The sequence below is a fragment of the Lichenostomus cassidix genome, chromosome Z (assembly GCF_008360975.1).
Source record: "Lichenostomus cassidix isolate B80296 chromosome Z, HeHo_3.0, whole genome shotgun sequence".
Lineage (NCBI taxonomy): Eukaryota > Metazoa > Chordata > Aves > Passeriformes > Meliphagidae > Lichenostomus > Lichenostomus cassidix.
In genome coordinates this window covers 65,787,416-65,804,863 of record NC_139511.1, presented here as the reverse complement: position 1 = coordinate 65,804,863, position 17,448 = coordinate 65,787,416, and the positions used below count along the sequence as shown (strand labels likewise).

At 44.6% G+C, this 17,448-nt stretch overlaps 1 protein-coding gene across 5 annotated transcripts in view; it reads left to right on the top strand.

Moving 5' to 3' along the window:
- The first annotated feature begins 610 nt into the window (after nt 1-610).
- The window catches only part of LOC146425141 (phospholipid-transporting ATPase ID-like), a 91,094-nt gene continuing 74,256 nt past the window's right edge, over nt 611-17,448 (top strand). Inside the window, exons 1-3 of one of the 5 annotated variants that reach the window (XM_085042250.1) lie at nt 611-873; nt 8,640-8,835; nt 8,935-9,047. The gene's annotated coding sequence lies outside the window, so the exon portion shown is untranslated. Of the gene's footprint in view, nt 874-2,594; nt 2,721-8,639; nt 8,836-8,934; nt 9,048-12,406; nt 12,823-12,859; nt 13,303-17,448 lie in introns of those variants that run through there. The other 4 variants (XM_085042248.1, XM_085042251.1, XM_085042249.1 and 1 more) reach the window with 4 other exon arrangements.

The window sequence follows — 17,448 nt, the reverse complement described above, 5'->3', positions numbered from 1 at the left end:
CTGGTGTTGCAGATAAATGTCATTACTTAGACAATTTAATTTTATCGCAAGTTTTCACACTGCACCCTATCACCGCTGTGCTTAGGTGGCTTTTTTAGATTAGTTCTGTCTCTTCTCTATCTTAGACTTATCTTTGTAAACCTTTTATTTAGTCTGAAGAGGACATTGAAACAAAAACTGTGTCAAAAGTTGGACCTACACTATTTTCCCTCTTAACCATGGAATTCAGAAATGTGAATCAGGATCCTGTTGTATTTTCCCCATAAAACTCCCCAGACAACCAACTACCCCACGGAAGTAGTGTAGTTTTATGCATTTTATCCGTCCTTATGGGAGGCAGCGAAATGTCAGATCTGTAAGAGAGAATATATTTTACCATTCAGATTCTCCATCTGAGTGCTGTCCAAGAAGGCAAATCTGACTGCCAAAAGTTGAGCTCAGGGTCTCGCTGTTGCTTTAGCCGGGTTTTTGGGCTGCACTTCTCGGAGATGAAACAGAGTCCTGCCGATGGTGTACAAACCTTTGCAATACCTGGTGTCACACCCGAGTCCAAGGATCACTTTGGTTTTTATTTACTCAGCGCTGCGCGGTGCCACTGTGTTCCACCCACAGCCCCGGGAACTTTGCCTTTCCCCTCTCTGCAGCCCTTATCGAGGACACGGAGCACACCGAGACATCCTGTAACTCCTGGGTCGCGATCAGCCTGCCCCTGCTCGGGTTTGGATCCTGGAAAGCGTGGTGTTCCCTCGCCGGTTCTCCCCCCGGCCGGGCAGCTCGCAGGAGGCTGCGGCTCTTCGCATGGTGCTGAAAACAATCCCTTCTGCTCGTCCTGACAAACAGCTCCAGGCTGAAGAGACGACACAGAACACCCAGGTGGGGCGATTTATTTTTTTTCTTCTTCTAAGACAAAAGTGTAAAAACTTGCATAGAAGCCCAGATTTCAGCTAGCTTTTCCTATGCAACTTTTTCCCCCTTTTTTTTCCCCTCATACTGGAATATTCCTGCATCTCTAAATGTTGTTTCTCAGTAATGAGCCTGGTGTCAGAGTTTTCTGTTTGTAGTGCCAGCCTCACTGTGTCAGCAAGCTGGGGCCAAAGCAGCGTGGCTTTGGCAAAGCTCTCCAAAGTCAGTGTGAAAGTACAAGTTCATTTTACTAGCTTTGGATCCAGGCCCCCTTTCTCTCCTTGTATTAATTTCTGAAGGGAGAGCTGGGCTTCTCCTCCTCTGTGGAAGGTGGTCTGAGTTCTCCCTATCATCATTATGGGCAATTGCATTTTAATTTAACAATAAAGACATGATGTAATGCAAACCTCCATCATGAAGGGGTTTGCACAGTAACTGACATAGTATCTTTGGAGGAGATGTGCCCTCTCTTAAACTGGTAGATGGGCCAATTAGAAAGTTGTTTTCTGGCCTGTAGTGTGCTAAGTGACAAATGGTCTCACTGCCTTTAAAACTGGAGGGTATGAGACTGGGAAAAAGCATTTGCACTACTTGTTTAAGACCCTTATATAGAAATCACAGCGTTAGGATTCTCCTGGACAGTCTTTTCTTGGCGTAGTTATTTTTGCTTCATTAAGGCACTATGTGACACAGTGCAAAAGGGCGATTCGTGGATGCCCGAAGACTTTGCAAAGTGTTTCCTAGAGGAAACACATCCAAAGTATCTTCTGTACTACTGAGAAAAATCACCCCTTCGCCCCCCCCCTCAAATCCTCGCTCATCAGATATAAAGTCCTCTGATGTTTCCTCACATCTGGCACTATTTTGACTCTCATCACAGGAGTAAGACACTTCAGCAGGTATTGAAGGAGGATTTTCTCCACAAAGCATTGCTTTTCTCTCTCTGCCTGTGACTACTCAGGTATCCTGACACAGGAAAAAGATGTCCCATGAAAGCCATTAGGATATTTTGCTAAATGAAACCATGGGGTAAAGAGCCTTTTTGTTTTAGATGAAGTGAACTTGCAGTGCTACCTAACTTTGCAAATGTTAAATTACTTCAAAAAGAGAATTGAAAGCAAAGGCTAAGGCCCTACCATTGGTGATACAAAGCACTCAATTCCTCAGCATTAACTCGGTTGCAAGGCATCAGAGGAAGGTAACACTGCAATTCACAGTACTGAAGTAACTGTTTACTTCCTTTCTAGTGGATGGCTTATTTTTCTTAGTGATAAAAGCTCCCTGTGGATCTCTATTTAGTCAAATGTGTGACTTACTGCACTTCAGCTTTGGTTCTACGTGTTAGCTTATTCATGACCTACACACCGTTTTGCATTACTGAAAGTCACTATTCCAGGCTTAAGCAAAACAAAAAATCACTGTAAGGAAGGAAACAAAGATGTAGGCTAATTTGCTGGTATCACAGTAAATCATGCTGTTTGGTGACAGTATAGCTCCTTTCAAATCAGCCAGGAAACACACTCCCAGTTTCACTGGGAATAGTTTATCAGAGGAGACAGATCCCTGGGTTATGACCAGGCAGTCGGTTGTCTGTGTCAGAGGGACACTGTGCTCTTTGGAGACTCACCTTCCACACAGTTAGATTGGCAGTGTTTAGTCTGGGTAGCTGTCCAGTCCCTCACACCCATGGGTCCAGTCTGGGACTCATAAATGTTCGCCTGTGCTCAGCCCTGGGGGTTCTTGCACAAGCGGTGTAGAAGCAAGGAGGAAAACCCACCTGAGTACCCGAGATTCACGCAACAGGAAAGGTCAAGGAGGTGAGTTCTGCTCTACTGTCTACAGCTCTGTATCTAATCTACATCTGTATTTAAATATTTAAAGCTGATTTTCACAATTTAAAGGTGGAATGTTTTGATTTTGCCAGCGCTTCCCATGCCATACTCCAATCAGGAGCAGTGAAAGGTCTGTAGAAAGAGATGTGATCCATAGATAAACAATACTCCTTTTGCCTTCCCCTGACTCACTCCAGGGGTGTGTGCAGCTCCCTGCTTGCCTCCACAGGTGATTCAATTACTCTTTCATCCATTACTTCCTTCCTGATCCGTTGTTCTCGTGAGTCTGAATTGACTGGGATGTGCAGCTGCTGCTGGTTGCAATTTCAGTGGGAATCTGGATTACTCACTAGTTTAAGACCTCCACTTGCTTTCCCCTGCCCTTCTGTAAGAGCTGCTGTGTGCAATTTATAGTCTTGTTGTCGTTGGAAAATGTTGCCAATGCACTCCCCACCTGCCATTTCACTTCTTGGACAAACAGGGCTTAGTTTACTTTTCCATCTTAAATGTACAGATTTGCCTTTACAAGACTACAAAAGATACAGGTACAGGTGTGAGGAGAGTCAGAACAATGGGTTTGCTTAATTTATGCATGTTTGCAAGGGAGTGATGTCTTGCATTCCCATTAGGATTGCTCTCCCTTGTCTTCTAGACCCCTCTGCCCTAGGAGCCAGGTCCTCTGAGTGTTTTTTTTCCCAAAGGCTCTGTATATCTGTACTGGCTGGGATGAGTCTCCCCCCCAGCAAAGCCATCCAAACTGATGTGTATCTCTTCCTGATCTGCTGTAGTTTGTAGGAACTGTCATGTGAGAGTAAACTGAAACTGATGCTGATTTATGTTTATTTGTGGGACTGCAAACCATGACTATTCCAATTAACATCCTCTCCAGCTCTATCTGATGCAAGATCAATTGATGCCTCACTGCCTGTGTCAGACCTCCCAGATACATTTCAGGAACCTCCAGGTTCTCCTGCCTGCAAACACAGGCATCCCACATTAAATCTATTGGTTCCCAATGCTTTTCCTTTCTACTATATCCATCAAGCAATGGGTTTGTGTTTCAATTTATGTCTGATTCTAGGGCTGTTTCCCTTCATCCTGGTATGCTCCTAAAGTCAATCCTTTTGTGTCTGCTGCCTAGCCTTCACAGCTCCACAAGTGCATTCCTTCTTTCTTTGACTCTTCCCCTTCAAGTGATGTCAGAGCCTCCACGGAGGCCTCTTGTTGTTTCATTAACTAACAAAAGAGTTGAAAAACAAACCAAAAACCTGAACCAAATTGTAGATTGCTTGCAAGATCAGCTGCAGACTGAAACAAATTTCCAAGAAACCATCCATCCAAAATCTTTCCACTACATCACATATTGATTAATGAAGCAATATACACTTTGGTCTATTTAAATTTCATGCCTCACTGGCATGGTTGTCTCATGTCCCAGGCATTTTTGGGAGTCTCAAGGTATAGCTGTGTGAAGCACAACTTCACCACGTGCCAGAGAGGTTTCTCAGCTCCAGCTGGACACCAGATACTACTTTTGACTTTGTGATCTTGCCAGAGATTGTCATTCTCTGGATTGTCATGAGTTTCATTTCTGATCAGCCCTGGCTGCAAAGTTGTGCTGCAGGTCATCTGGCCAGGCAAATGTGCTTTTCTTTATTTGGTTTACAAACAGCATTTTTTTCTCAGCATTTTTTTTCTGGACTAGTGTAAATATGCTCTTCCCAAATATGCTCTGCAAACTCACTTGGGACACTGCCTTTGACTACCCCCTCTGTGTTTAATGCTGTTTTTTTCTCCCATGGCCAAAACAGCAATCTGATGGTAGGAAAAAATTCAAGTCCTTGGTTGAGCAGACACCACCTGTTAAGCAGATGGCATCCAGAGAAACACTCAGACCTCTGTCTGACCTGTTTACATCTCTGTACCACACTCATCCCCAGAGCTAATCCAATCTTGCTTTCCTAAGAGAAATTATGGCTTTCATTTACTGACACAAAGCATTTATTCTGTTCTGATTACACCATCTTTACAAAGTCTTTAGGGATTACATGTGTTTTCTAGTACTTGGCTTCACCCAGGGAACTTGGCCAGATACTAACAGTCCTTAGAAGACATTTCTGCTTAACTCAAGCCCGGTGAATATTTGCTGTCAAACCAGCCTAAGCAGTTATATGGGCAGCTGGGCACGGGGGGTACCAGCAGCCCAGTGTGGAGCTGTGCCACAGGCAGAGCAGTGCAGAGCAGTGCAGAGCAGTGCTTTCGAATTGTGACACATCTGGAATGAGGAATGTGTTGTCTTTGCCAAGATTCAAGGTTATAAGCATAGAATCACAGAATGGTTTAGGTTGGAAGGGACTCTAAAATCATTTTTTTCCAGGCCCCCTGCCATAGGCAGGGACACCTTCCACCAGACCAGGTTGTTCAAAGCCCCATCCAGCCTGGCTTTGAACACTTGCAGGGATGGGAGCATCCACAGCTTCTCTGGGCAACCTGTTCTGGTGTCTTACCACCCTCTCAGTAATAATTCTTCCTAATATCTAATCTAAACCTACTCTCTTTCAACTTAAAGCCATTCCCACTTGTCCTATCACTGCATGACTTTGTCAAAAATCCCTCTCCAGTCTTCTTGTATGTTCCCTTTGCATGTTAAAAAGCTGCTAAGAAAGTTAAAAACGCAGGTTTGGAAATGATGGAACACAGCACAAAAATAACCTAAAATAACAAAACACACCCTGATGATTTTGCTTAAGAGCAGTTTCTCATTGTCTGCACTAATCCTCAGGCAGTTTCCACCTCTCTTTCTATTATTTTAAGCTGGGATATCCTGTGATTATCTAAAGATTATCTATCTCGTTGTGGGGAGGAGGCATCAAAAATTGTTCAGTTTTTATGCTTCGGTGCCACACCAAGATAAAGGGCCATGGGTTTTGTGGGGCTTTTTTAACTTCCTTTTTAAGAAAACTACTTTCTTTATTTCTCCTGACTAGGCATTTGGTGCTGCACAGTACTGCTGAAAGCTTACTTCATTCCCTTTAGTCCCAGAGTCTTTGATTATGGTTTTTTTGGGAGGTTTTTTTTTTTTTTTTTTTGTATCTTCATTAGCACATTACCAGCTTGAGGCTGTGTGTCACTGCCTTCTGGAGATACACCAACAAAACCTTGATCACTCTATCAGAAACAGCAAATGCTGTGTCTTCTTTTGTGGCCCACAACTTATTTAACCCTTTAGCAGCACATGAAAACCAGAAGTGGTAAGAGAAATTTTAACATTGGGAATAGGGTGCTTAATTTAAATACCTGCCCCCCTTTTCATACATCTCCTTGATTTTAAAGGGATCTTCTGTGATACTGCATCATACCCCAACAGCAGAAATGGCAATGATTAACCTCAAATGAGCTGCACCCCCAGCATCCTGGTGGCTGTGTGCACTGCACATTTCTCACTGACTTTGCTGCTGCTGCATTTCAGGTTCCCCTGAATTGCTGGGAGAAAAGCATGCACCCCTTAACTCTAACATCACATCCTGAAGGCCCCAGGTTGTTCCTCTCCTTCATATGGCTGCAGAGGGATTCACATCCACAACTTCTATCCCAGTTAACAGGAATTCACTGCCTAAAAGATGACTGTCCATGTGCATGGAGATGGGAATAATGCAGGTCTTTGCTCTCACCTATGCAAGTGCAAAGGAACATGCACTTCTGTTAAATACCTGGAGAACAGATGCAGGAACAATGTAACATAAATCAAACCTGCACTGAATAAAAGGAAAGGCTGGCAGTGCTGGGACCTGAGATGTGCTGTGGCCATGCTGGCAGAGCTGTGGATATATATGGCTTATTTACTGCCAAGGTGGTGCTGCAATTGAAGTGCAAACTGTTGATTAAAATGTCATGCAGTTTTGTTGGGGAAATATCCAGGGAAATAAATTGGTTTGTGTCTATTTATGTAATATGGCATTAGCACAGATATTTTAGAGATCATTGGTAAATTATCCAAAGTTTGATGTTCCAGAGGGAAGCCGAGTTCTCTCTTGTCAATACATTAGCCTCCCTGGGCCTTGCTTTATATGATGGCTATTTTTTTTTCCTGACCATGCTCCTTTGCCACCAGGCTGGAGCTTCCTTGTTCTTCTCAGAGTTCACAGAACCTGAGTTCTGACAGGTCAAGAAGTCACTCAGTCCCAGACATCAGCACTACAGATTATATTACAGTATTGTACTCCTGTGTGCTCACATCCCCTTTTGGGATCATGGATTCATGGAATGCTGGTCCTGCCACACATCCCTGAAGTGAACATCAGCCAGTGACTCCCAAAGCCCTCTGACCTCTCTAAAGTGGGAGATGGTAATTCTTTCAGATTATCACCATCTAGCCATCAAATGCTATCATAATATTATAAGGACCTAACTATAAAATCGTAGAATGATTTGGATTGAAGAAACCTTAAAGGTCATCTTAGCCCCAACCCTCTGCCATGGACAGAACAGCTTCCACTACACCAGACTAATCTAGCCAGGCCTTGAACACCTAATTCAGTAAATATTACTAAAAAAGATGCAAAAGGTCATTGATACTAGGGATAATTTTATGGAAGGCAGCAAGTTGTCTCTATATTTTTCCTGGCAAGATAGATATGATTTTAACTTGGAAAACAGACAGTACTTATATATGTGCATGCAGTATGTTTAATTTGGAATTATGGTTAAAATGCTTATGAGCATAATGGATGTGACATGATATTTACAGGAATTCTCTTGGAACACCGCTAAGCCTTTCATGGGATGGATAACTGACTGTCAGAGCAACATGTAATGAAAACCATGAAGGACTTAATTTCAGATCTCTTGGCTGATGGCTAAGGGAATGCAGAAGTGATCTACCCCATACATATCCAGGGATTTCCCATCCTTTCCACACATACCTAGTGCAGAAAAGTGTGGAAGAGTCTGGGAAGACTGTAAAATGTGGAGGTTTGGCATGGGTTGGATTTCCTCTGTGTTCAACCATGGGGTCCAACTGAGGGGTATCCTAATTCCTCAGTGGTTTGAGCTGGGCTTTTTGATGTATATCTGAGGAGTAGCCATGTGATAGTGTCTGAAGTGTCACCAGGCTCGGCATATGTGTTTTTGGCAGCCACTGCCTTGTGCAACATCCCTGTTACAAAGGGCACTCTCCTCAGATACTCTAACGAGCTGGGCTGCTGCTTTGCCCTCAGCTATTGATTTTTTTTTTCTATTTACATTGGCATGATTAGCTTTTTACAAGCCCTCCCAAGTATCCCCCTTGGATTCTCCTCTTTTTCACTGGCAGTGATTAGGAAATATGTGTTAAACGCAGTGTGGACACCTCTGGGGTTTGCTGCAGGAGCTGATTAATCCCTGTCCTTTGCTGGTGCAGTTGGGCATGTGCAGTGCCATGGGCTAAGGAAGAGACACAGAGTTTTATTCCAGGAACATAACACTGAGACAGGTGGATGTCCATCAGTTTCCACCAATATCTGTGTCCATCAAATCGCTGTTTCTCATGGGATCAGAGCAAATATTTCAGGTACCCAGGAGACTTCTCCCCTTGCAACAGGCTTTTCCCTACCAGAGCAGTGAAATTTTTGGCTGAAGGGTGTTTGTAAACACAAGATCCCGAATCTGGTGGGAACTGGACTCAGAAATGAATTAGCCTTGGGCCTTGCTCCCTACAGAATTGATTTTTTCTGCAGTTCTATCTGCCCTTTAGTGCAAACTGAGGGCAGAATAATTAGTTCACAGCAATCTGTGTACCTGGATGAAAGCTTTTTGGCCAAAATGTTTTCAGTTCTGCTGCATTTCCTTTGGGCTGCAAAGGCAACAACTGAGAGAGACACTATTTCAATTTCTGTTTTAAAGCATCAGATGGTATCACATTTGCAGGTTTTGGTGCCAGGAAGATGAGGTCAATAGTTGCCCGAGCAAGTTGTTGCTTTCCTTTTAAAGACCTGAGTCTAGGGCGTTGTTGATACCTCATGATTTCCTTAGCTGGCCGTTGTTAAGGGCTTGGAATACTGGGCAAGGGGCGTTGGTGGAGAAAAGGCATCTCTAGCCACACACCCTTCCTTCCCTGCTGCAGGTAAGTGGCACTCCACCATATCCTGATCAGTATGAGTCATGTTATTCCACACACACTCACAGAAGCTATTTTCTGACCATTTCCATGTGGTGTGTACAGGGACATCTCACAGCTTCTGGAGCAGCGGGTGAAGTGTGGGAATACTTCTGTATGAACCTGCAGTGCTAGAGCTGCACAATTCAGATTATACCCAGAGAGATGGATGCATACAGGTAGGAATCCAGAGCATCCCTTCAAATTAAGTTACTTTGGAATTCTTTGGAGGAGCAGTCAAATGAGTTGGGCAGAGTAGCTCCCAAAAGGCAAGGACAGCCCTGGAGCAACTGGTCACTTCATGACATTCCTTCCTCTGCCCATTTCATTTTCCACCCACAGCAAGGTCGTGGTAACAGGAACATGTAGGATTTCATTTTCCCTTCCTCTGCAGAGTTGTGGTGTGCTTTCTGCTCCCAGTAGGACAGTTCCATCTGCCACATCCTCCACAGGGATCAAGGACAGTGCCAGTGCACTTCACATGTGGTAACAGTGTATTCTGGGACCCCTGGTCTTTCGTTATTCCCTTTATGACTGTGCTGGTGTTCCCTGGACTACAGCAATTTGCTACTTGGATGTTCTCCTTACACTCTATTTTTTAAACAGTTCTCTCACATCCAAGGGATGGACAATAATGTCCCGATTTGTTCCTTTCAGTCCTGTATCTCTCATGCATCCTACACTGACTTTTGACAGCAAGAGGATACATAAAGTCTCTCATAGGAAAGCCAGTTGGGACAAGGTGGCCATCTGACCCCTTGCACCCATCTGCTCGAAACAGCAGATGTTCCAGGGATCCCCACAGTGAAATAGGCTACTCATCCCTCCCCTGTGCAAGGACCTCCTCACTGGTCAGGACTGGTGGGGAAAGGTGGGACAAGGAAAGCATAGGCTGTGGGAAGAGATTCAGTCATCTAAGATAGGCCCTTGGGGGTGTGTGAGGAGACCCTCCAGTGTCATGTAGAGAGGCTTTTCTGGAAGAGTGACTAGCATGGTTAGGATGAGCAATGAACTTGTGCTGTTCTGGGAGATGGAGATGAGGTTGGGTGGGTGGAAATGGAGATTGCACCTGCTCTGGGCATGTGAGGAGCCCAGCCTGGCTCACTAGCCACAGCTGCTTCTCTAGAGAGAGTGGCAGCAGCTGTGGTAGAGCAGGTCAATCTCCAAACCTTGCAGGTCAGGAGTGGCAGACTGCAGTTATAAGACTGTAAGGGAAAGCAAAGACCACCAGTGCTCCTTGTGAACTACATTGGATCTTGGATTGTTGGGAAAGCATCAAGATAACAGCAATTTTAAAAATGGCATTATCATAAGGAAGGATTCTCGCAAGGACTGACATTGGGTTTAAGCCTACATTGTGGGATGCTCCAGCATGTGCTTCTCTCCTGTTTCTCTCCTATCCTCTAGTTCTCCCCAGTTATTCAAAGGCATAGTAAGACTTTCAAAGCCTAACTAGGTGATCAGACATGTTTGGGTTCTGGGTCCTCCAGAGAGGATCCTCTGCTCTGTCAGCTTTGCTGTTTGGAGGGAGAGAGAATCTGATCTGGAGGGTGGGCTGAGGGCACCCCTTAAAACACTGTCAGTGAGGCTTCAGGTTTGTGTCTTGATCACAGCTGAAATGCTGCAGAAGCTGAGTGACTGGAAGTCATTTTCCCAGATACAGTCCTAGGATAAGCTCTTAATGGCATGAATTTAAATCCATCCCACTCTAGCTAGCCCTCTGTGACTGGTGGGCAGTTGGAAAAGTGGAGGATTCAAAGGTGAGGGAGCACAGTATGGAGGAGGCTGCCTGACCAAGAAAATAGCTCATTTACTGGAAAAGCTACAGATTTAACTTCTTCCCACCACTATGGATTTCAGCAAGTCACTGCTGCCTTGCTGCAGCTGAATCTCTGCCCAAACCATGCTGGCTGCAGGGGACACTCAGACACTGTGTACACCCTTTATACAGGAACTGAAATTGTGACAGGTGACACTGCAGGCAGCAGTGCTCCCTGGAGTGTTTGGAAATCTGCAAAGGAGGATGCAAATCCTGTGGCAATTGGGAAGATGCTATCCAGGAAACAAAGTGTAAGGCAAGGACAAGAGAACCCAGAGCTGGGTTCATAACCCTGAGTCACTCCTGCTCTTCTGGGTGCTTCCATGTATGTTGAGCTTCCTATGTGAGCAGGTTCACTGGAGTCCACAAGGAAAGCATAGCAGAAGGAAAAAGTCATGGCCAATGTATGTGAGATGGATTTCAGAGCCAAGAAAAATCATTAACAAAACAGCCTACTAAACTTTTAGCTATTTTGAAGTCTAAACAAGCCCCAAGGCTGGGTGACTTTATGGTTGGTGCCACTTGTATGTCAGAAGAAGGAGACAAACCTAACTCTAGGAAAGAAAATATGACTGTGGCCGAGGTCAAAATAGTATGAAGCAAATATAAAGACAAGCAGCAAAGAAAGTAGGAGTAGTGTAGAATGACTCGTCATCAACCAACATATTAAAATGTCATGAAGAAAAGCAGATGAAAGTTATAAGAAGGAGGAAACCTCCAGAATGAGGCAAAACCAAGGGGCTCTCCAAATATGTAGAAGGACTGAAATTAATCCAGATCCTTGCACTTTTGCTTGCAGGAAAAAATGTGATACTAGGGCTGTTGCTGTTGAAATGAGGTGTGGGTGGTGAGAATATAAGAAATGGCTAGTGCAGGGGGAGTTTCTTCTCCAGTTGGATGCTTTCAAGGTCATAATCATCTGAAAATGACCTGGGTTTTGAGGAGATCAGTCCTATGCCATGTCCCATGATGGCTGTGTGTGTGTGGATACTGTGTGTTCAAATTAGGAAGCCAATTCAGTGAACATTGTCTCATATTGGTGTGGCCTGGAATATCCCTGGAGTCGTGGCAAAGGAAAGACTCTTGCTCTTCTTTCAGAAATTGCTTATGGTGCTGGAGTGTCCTCTTCATTGTCACTCAATCTCAACCTTCATGACCACTGGACTACTGCCACTGCAGCTTCCAGAGTCCTCCACACCTTTCCTCTTGACAGGACTACTGAAGATTTCACTTTCTAGAAAATACTCTTTGGCAAAGCTTTGACTCTCGTGTTACTATAATTAATCAGCTGATTAATGCATTCAAGTGGGTAGGTTTGAAATTAATTTTAACAGTGTTCATGATCTTCCCAGTAGGAAAACTCAGAAACTGAAGGCAAAAAACAGACACAAATACACATGGAAATGTTAAAGTTTCTTTTGTTGTCACAATAAATGGCATGTTCCTGGCACAGTGTGAACATGACTGTGTAAATAATATGGTGCTTTAAAAATAATTGCAATTCATAGGTACAGGGAAGCTACGCATGGATTAAAGTTGTAGTTGCCCCAGTTTTGATCTGGAGATTAGAGCACCTGGTAGGTAAAATGCCAGGGGACTGGCATATAGGAGGGCACTGTATTGTGAAGGGTCCCACAACTTGGGAAAAAATGCAAATCTTTTGTTCCTTGAAGAGGTGGGAAGAGGTGGGAAGCTTGGAAGGCTCTCAAGAGTGGTGGAGGGTTCTGGTGAGGATGGTCCCTGTGAGCAGTGAGGCCAGGCAGGTGTCCCAGAGGGCAAGGGAAGGTCATGCTCTCGGGATGAGCAAGCAATTCGGTGCCGAAGCAATCCTCTGGCTGGCTGGAGGAAGCTCTGTGGTTGGGTTATGCAAGTGTGCTCTATGAGGCTTTTCTCTGCAGAGTTTTTGCTACACACAACTTTGGAAAGTGGGTGAGGTGGAGCCTTGGGATGAGCTTGTAGGACTGTGTCTCTGGGTTTAAGGAGTCCTGACCAACTCCAGCATTACAGACACAGAGAGAAGGGCTGCTGCTAAGAAATGGATCCATTCTCAAGTTCATCCTTTTTGAAACGAATTTGATATGTTGGACTCTTTGACTTGCTTGCTTTCTTTTTGAAAGCTTCCTCGTCGTCAAGAGGTAGGTAAAGCGAGCAGCTGTTGCCTCTGGAGTTAATTGGGGTTCCCCAAGCCTAGGTGCTCTGCTTTTCTGCTTTACTCTTCCACGGTTTGTAGCACTGAAACATTTTATTTTTAAGGGAGCTACTACACTCTCTCTATCTACAGGAAACAGAATATAAAAAAAGGGGAAAGAAAAAAAAAAAATTTGGCAAGGAGCCAAACCAGTCACTGAAGTAAGAAGTAGGGAACTTGGAGTAAGTGTAGTTGCCGGGACTTTGTATGTCAGAGAGAGTCAGCGGCGGGTTTTAAGGGTGTCGGAGAGGACCCGCGATGCCCATCGCACAGCGCAGATAAGGTGAATGTCCTGGCGCTGCGACTGCGAGCGAAGCCGTCGGTCCTGGGAGGGGATAAAGCTGCGTGTAAATGAGAAGAGAGGAGTGTACCGGAGTGCTATGGAGGGCAGCAAGTTTGTTGTTGTGACTTTTACAAGCCTTCAAGGGTAAGATTTAACGCTTCCCTTCCTCTCGCTTGTTCTCCTTGCCAGTTTTGGGGGGCGCAGAAAACTTGCGGGGTTTTTTTTTTCAGACCCAAGAGTTTTGCGAAGCTTAATCAAAGCGCTCGGGGTTGAGCTTTTCCTACGGGCGAGCTGAGAGACGTCTGGGTGGAGTGAGCTGAGCTGTGCATGATTCCAAGCAGCAGCAGGAGCAGCAGCCGCCCGGGGAAGCTGCTATTGTTTGTTTCAGAGGGATCAGACTGCGTTTCTCTTTGGGAACCCGCTCGGCCACAGCTGTTGATCCGTAACCTGAGCGTCCTTGCAACTAACTCACCCAAAGGAGCTGAATGCAGTTTTTTGACTGCCATCCCGGTGTCAGTTTAAAGAGTGTTTTAATGAAGACAGATGGAGGATGTTGGATCATTACTTTAAGACGTGGCAGATAACAGACTGAGCCTGTTTCCCAGCAATTACAGCTAATTGCATTGGCACATTTGAGTGTAGGGGTGGGAATGCAGAGTTTCATGGGTTTCTGTATATATAGCTTGGAATAGCACCAGAAAATAGCTGTAGGGCTGGCTCACCTCATCCAGGATACCTCTTCAGGTATGGAAAAAGCGGGGAGGTTTCAGGGATACTTTCAAGCACTTTGTCCTGAGTCAGTAGATTTCAACCGGAGTCTACGCTCCTTTTGTAAACTGATGCCAAGAGTGACCATTTACAATGCCTTAAACTTCTTCTGGGTTTAGTTCTGCCAAATCTGATATTAGTCCTGAAAAAGATTAGTTTTGGGATTCAAAACACACGTTCTGGTTGTCCACCCTGCAGCTCGCTTTCTGTGTTTGCAAAGCGGGGAGTGGTACAACACATGCTATTCCCTGTTTTGCTCTGGAGGTATTCAAACACAAGAGGTTGTAAGGAGGGGTGGAGAAATGCAAATAGTAATGTATTTCAGTGCTAAAAGATGATTAGTACTAATTACTTCTAACGGCTGGAATTTTTGCTTCTGCTTTTCATAGGGAAAAGCAAAGGCATTGTTCTCTTTGGAACCAAATTTTGACAAATTTGACAGAAACAGCTGGCACAGCTGTAGTTCAAAGAGGCGCCTTTGCAAACATGCCTTTGTGTGGCACATGGCAAGGTCAGTTTGTGCCAAGTGTGCCAGGCCTTTACACTGCTCTTACCAGAGCAAACACTTACCTGGCAAACACTGCACTATGATGTCCTTAGCAATTCCTGGGAGTGAATGTGACTGTCCAGCTCTAGCCCATGGCAGCAGAGGCATGGAGAAAACAGGGAGGTTGAGGACCTAATCTACATTAAGCCCTTAATATTTTCTCAGTTGTGCCTCCAAATGCAGTGTAAAGTGATACATGTTCAAAATTTAGGGACCTATGTCTGGTGTTTAACATCATTACTTCACGAAGAGCAATGGGCAACACAAGAAGGTTTCAAGATTTTCTGTCATGATGCTCAGTGCTTGGGATCTGCTTCCTCATACGTTGAGTTATTGGTTGGATGGTTAGTACTTTAGCCTGAAAAATAAGAGAATTCTAAGACCTGTGGGTGTTTGTGATCATTACATCAGCTGAACACAAATGTAAAAAAACCCAAACTTATGTGCAAAAACTGACCTGATATGAAAAGGTGAGTGGAGGCAAAATAGGCTTTCTGAATTTGTACCTGCACTGGGTTGTTTAAACTTTTTGTGTGTGTATACATACCACAGGATATTTGGTGGAAAAAGTGATTGGAGAAATCTTGTTCTTCTGACCAATTCCCCTCATTTCTGGGTGCTTGCTTCTCATACTAAGGCACAATTTGCTGCGCCCTCAGATCTGATATGACCACTGCCTGGGCAGGAATTTCAGTCTGTACTGAACTACACCCCATGATCTGGATTAAAATAACCCTTCCAAAAATGATTGTATTTAACATGGGTCATTTCACAGACTCTGGGAATGAAATGATAGGAGCAGAGGCACCAAGTATATTCTAATTCATATTTATCATTGAATCTGATGTATTATATAGCTTTGTCTAGAGAAATGGGGCCGAGAAATGAGACGTATTTTCCATCCATCTGCTCTGCGTTCATCCAGGTTGTGCCATGTCTTTTCTCATTCTGCTGCTCAAGACTGTGGTGGTGGGAAATGCCTCCCTCCACCTCCAGTTTGCAGTACAGCGCTCAGTGAACCTCTATAAATTCCACATGTTGGAGCTCCTCACACAGGAGGAGTTTTGCAGTTCTGTTTTCAACCCGAATCATTGAATTGTAGAATGGTTTGGGTTGGAAAGGACCTTAAAGGTCATCTCATTCCAAACCCCTGCCATGGGCAGGGATACCTTCCACTAGACCAGACTGCTCAGACTCCCATCCAAGCTGGCCTTGGACACTTCTAGGGTTGTGGGACCCACAGCTTCTCTTGGAAACCTGTGCCAGTGCCTCACCACCTTCACAGTAAAGAATTTCTTCCTGATATCTAATCTCAGCTTATTCTCTTTCAGCTTGAAGCCATTCCCCCTTGTCTTGTCACTACATGCCTAGCCAAAAGTACCTCTTAAGCTCTTTTGTAGCCTCTTTAAGTACTGAAATTTGCTCTAAAATCTCCAGAAAGGCTTCCCTTCTCCAGGCTGAACAGCGTCCACTCTCTCAGCCTTTCTCCACAGCAGAGATACTTCATCCCTCTGATTATCTCAGTGGCCTCCTCTGGACTCACTCCAGCAGGTCCATATCCCTCCTGTGCACGGACCCCAGAGCTGATGCAGTGCTCCAGGTGGGTCTCACCAGAGCAGAGCAGATGGGCAGAATCCCCTCCTTCCCCTCATGCCCACAGGGCTCTGGATGCAGCCCAGGGCACGTTTGGCTCTATGGGCAGTGAGTGAACATGGTCAGCTCATGTTGAGTTTGTCACCCACCAGCTCCCTCGAGCCCCTCTCCTCGGGTCTGCTCTCAATCCATTCTCTCCCCAGCCTCTGCTTGGGATTGCCTTGATCCCTTCTATCTCTCTTAAATGAGGCTGAATCTGATTTGTGAGAAAACAGCCCTTCCCTACTCAAGACTTGTGAAAGCAGCTTCTCATTGTGGGTATTTAAAATACTCAGTGCCTGTGATCAAACCACAAGGTGGATTGTCTTTGCAGACGTGCAAGCAATGGAGAGACAATTCACAGAGCCCTGTGGGTACAAAGGAGTTCTATGGTGAGAGGGGATAATTTATTTGTAGCTTGTACCCCCAGTTCCCCAGAAATGAGGAGCTGGGAATTTGAGCCTTAAATGATTTCTGCTATAGGCCCTGAAAACATGGGGAAGCAACACGTGTCCTGTTAATCTGAGGGGTTGGACCTGCATGAGTGCTCACATACTCTGAGCCCCAGTTGATTACTGAACAGTGCAGATTACCTGGGGTAAAAAGAAATCAAGAAAATAATTGAAAAAATCAAGTGGAAAATGGAACAACAACAACAAAGAGTCCAGAAGGGTTGACACAGACTGTGGAAAGCAAGTAGAGGAGACAGAAGCAGCTCTTCACTTTGCCTGACCATAGCTGGTGCCTGGGAAAATTAAGACAAATAGGAAATTGCCTGTTTTCTGACTACAGAATGTTTTTTGTGTGTTTATGAGTTTTTAATTAATTCAGGAAAAGGAGGCTATGAAATTGTCCTACCAATATTTGAGCGGTACTTAATACCACACCACAAATTAAATAGGAGATTTGTTTTTTCCTAGATCATTCTTTTTCCCAGAAAGCACAAAGAGAAATTGAAACTGTAATGAAAAATGGATGTCAGTGATAGGAGGCTGATAACCCATCATTGAAATTTTGGAACGGAAACTGAATGTCAGATTTAAAGACCAGAAAATAAAAAAAAAACTGAACAGGGGCGTGGATTTTGATTACAGTTGAAATCTGTAGGAAAAAAAAATAATGGGGGAGGAAAAAAATCTCCTGAGGGAGACTGTTGATAAATACAGGTGTGAGGTGTTGGACCCTTCAGGTAAAATTGAGAGTCTAAAATAACCCAAGAAAAAAGACCTGGGACTGAAAGGCAGGAAGAGCCAAGGTCAGCCAAGAGAGCACATCTGTCTGCACAAGCTGTGGTGAGTGAGACAAACGGGAGCAGTACCTGTCACTCCACCAAAGGGGACAAA